The sequence below is a fragment of the Grammomys surdaster genome, unplaced genomic scaffold (genome assembly GCF_004785775.1).
Source record: "Grammomys surdaster isolate TR1022 unplaced genomic scaffold, NIH_TR_1.0 252, whole genome shotgun sequence".
NCBI lineage: Eukaryota > Metazoa > Chordata > Mammalia > Rodentia > Muridae > Grammomys > Grammomys surdaster.
Genome location: NW_021604693.1, coordinates 1,432,411 through 1,436,116, shown reverse-complemented (window position 1 = coordinate 1,436,116; position 3,706 = coordinate 1,432,411).

Below are 3,706 nucleotides of genomic sequence, written 5' to 3'. Positions count from 1 at the left end.
AGAGAAGGAGAGAAGGAGAGAAGGAGAGAAGGAGAGAAGGAGAGAAGGAGAGAAAGAAACCTCATGGGCTAGTAAGATGGACCAGCAGCTAAAAGTGCTTGCTGCCAAGTCTGACCACCCAGGATCCCTGGGGCGCACATGGCAAAAGAACAGAACTGACTCCTGCAAGTTGTCCTCTGACTTCCACATGTGCATCATGGCACATGCATGTGTGCCACACACACACACACACACACACACACACACACACACAAGTACGTAGATAAATAACTAACATGGAATTTAAAAATTTAAAGAGCACACACGAAAGAGAGAGAAATTTGAGAGAGAATACTATTCCTGAGTAAAGATTTCGCTGATACAATGGTGCTTACCAAATGTTTGTTTGTTTTGTGTTTTTGTTTTGAGACAAGGGCTCAGGTAGTTCAGGCATGCCTCAAACTCTATATACAGGGAGGTTGAACTTGAACTCCTGATCTGTCTTCTCCCACCTCCTAAGCGCCAGGATTATAAGCATGCACCACTTGACTTACTTTAACTGTAGTGAGCTCACCAAGGCTACCACTGTTTTTAAATGCCTTTCTGAACTATTCTTCAGAACAGCTACAACAAAGGGTAACTCTCTTCAGTTTGGTATGGTCATTGGTTCTCTCACTAAATTGAAACACATTAGGGCTGGGAGTAGAGCACAGTGTGAAAGCATTTGACTAGCATGCATGAGGCCCTTAGTTCAATTCCCACAATGGAAAACAGAAAGGGAAAAGACTCTGGCATTGTCTTGAGTCTTTTAATCTTTCCACATCATAAGTGTGGGAGGAAAAACAACATGGTGTGCTAATAAGTGCCTTCAGACCTGACAGAAGTGTTTTTACCAGACTTTATGGTGCTTGGGAATTCAGAGATGTCAATTATAACGTAGTTACCGGGGCAACAGAGGATCAAGGGAGACCACCATGTCTAATGCTTTTGGATGCCTGCAAGGTTATTTTTGTGGGAGTTATACTTTAAATGACAGAGCCATAGAACTGAAGAAGGTAATGCAGTGACAACCATAATTAACATCCATAGCTCTCCACACTACGTGGGATTACCAAATACATTTATAGCCTTTTGAATATTTTCAGTTTAACACTTTATCAAATTGGACTCGAGTTATACTTCCATGGCTTGAGATTCTACTTCTTTATCCTCAGCCCTCTCCTCCTTTCTCCTCCCCTGCCCTCCTCCACTGCTCCCATCTCCTCTTCCTTCATCCTCCCTCCCCTTAGTTGGAGAACTGAGGGAGAAATAGCTTAGAAGGGAGAGGCCTTTGGTGCCAAGTCTGACTGACAGCCTGAGTTTGACCTTCTCCGCCCACTTGGTAGAAGGAGAGAACTGACACTCGAGGATTGTACTCTGACCACCACACATGAACTGTCACACAGGCACACACACACACACACATACACACACACACATCATAAACATAGTTTTAATAAATTCCAACCAACAATTTCTTCTTACTCTCTTCCTTATGCTTTATTTTTATTAATAGTATTACATTTGTTTAGTACAGACATAAGCAAGTAAGTGTGTGTGTGTGTGTGTGTGTGTGTGTGTGTGTGTGTGTGGTGTAGAGGTCTGAGAGCAATTTGTAGGCTCTGGTTCTCTCTTTCCACCACATGTTTCCTGGAACTCAAGCTCAGGTCATCAGACTTGACCGCAAGCACCCTCAATGCACCATCTCCCTAGCTCATGTTCCTTGAACTACTCATAGCTAGATACAAAGACTTGAAAAGAGCCAGGTGGTGGCGGCACAACACCTTTAATCCCAGGAGTTGGGAGGCAGAGGCAGACGGATTTCTGAGTTCAAAGCCATCCTGTTCTACAGAATGAGTTCAGGATAGCCAGAGCCACACAGAGAAATCCTATCTCCCAGGAAGATCTTGAGATTGTCCTGCCTCCACTTCCCAAGAGATAGAAGGTTACAGACATATGCTCTCATGCCAGGCATAGAGATTTGAACTTGTTGGAAACCAGGGCCTGTGTATGCGAGACAAGTGCTCTTCTATCGCTGAGTCACACCCACAGCCCCTAAATGACTCTTTTAGTCCTAAATGGGGAATTATATAGACCAGAGAGCAAACAGAAGAGCAAGTCAAGACTGTCAGCACCCTGTTAGTCCTGCCTCACAAAAATACACCATGAAATGGACGCCATAAGGCAGAGAGGCAGGGAGATCTCTGTGAGTTTGAGATCAGCCTGGTCTTCATAGTGAGTTCCAGGACAGCCTGGAACGGCCAAGACAGCCAGAGCTAAATAGAGAAACTGTCTCAAAAAAAAACAAAAAAAAACAAAAAAAAAACAAACAAACAAACAACAAAAAAAAAAACAGCCAGACGGTGGTGGCATGCTTCTTTAAACCCAGCACTCAGGAGGCAGAAGCAGGTAGATATCTCTGAGTTTGAGAACTGCCTCGTTACAGAATACGTTCCAAGACAGCCAGGGTTACACATAGAGAAACCCTGTCTCAAAAAAACCATCAGGGGCTGGAGAGATGGCTCAGCAGTTAAGAGCATGGACTGCTCTTCCAGAGGTCCTGAGTTCAAATCCCAGCAACCACATGGTGGCTCACAACCATCAATAAAGAGATTGGATGCCCTCTTCTGGTGTGTCTGAAGACAGCTACAGTGTACTCATAATAAAATAAATAAATACATCTAAAAAAAAAAAACCATCAGCCCTACCAACAACAACAAACAAAACAAACAAGACACACACACAAATACAGAGCCCAGTGTCTACAGCCCACTTTGTAGACCTACTGCCAAAGTGCTATATCTAGATGGCATTTCTACATTCTTACAGCTCCAGTGTGCAATAAATCAGAAACAGGAAGCATGGGACAGCCTTGTGACAGCCTTGTGGGTGGTAGGAAGGGCAAGGAAAACTGTTTCTCTAACCACAGTGACTCTGACACTAAATGTGCACCATTCACCTCTCCAGATCAGGAGAGACTCTAGTTCTCTGTAGGCACTGACTTAAGTGTCCAAAAATTAGACTTGGTTCTGACACTAGCTCCCTGGACTCAGTGCAGATCCACCAGTTGAAGGCGCTGTCCCCCAGGCCCGTATCTAATGTCAGTTATAAGTGGTGGATCTCCCTGTTATCCACAGTTCTGCATAACTTGACTACAGATCCCACGACCCCTTGTCATCTTAGGGTTAGGGTTAGGAGATCTCGGGGAAACACTCTCCTTACTATTATAGTTTGGTATAGAAAATAAACTCCGGGGTTCTGTAGGAATGACAGGGTGATAAGGGAAGGTATGGGGTGGGGATGGGGTGAGGGAGGGCAACAATGACTAAAATGCGTTATATACAAGTACATCTGTAGTGGTTTGAATATGCTTGGAGTGGTATTGTTAGGAGACGTGGCCTTGTTGGAGGAAGTGTGTCCCTGTGGGGGTAGGATTTGGAAGTCTCCGCCTATGCTGAGGCTCCTCCCATTCCAGCAGAAGAAGGTTTCTTCCTAGCTGTCTGAGGATGTCAGGTCTCTCCTGGTTGCCCTCTGATCAAGATGCAGAACTCTCAGCTCCTTTTCTAGCACCATGTCTGCCTGCACGCTGCCATGCTTCCTGCCATGATGATAATGGACTGAACCTCTAAAACTGTAAGCCAGCCCCAATTAAATGTTCGCTTTTACAAGAGTTGTCTTGGTCATGATG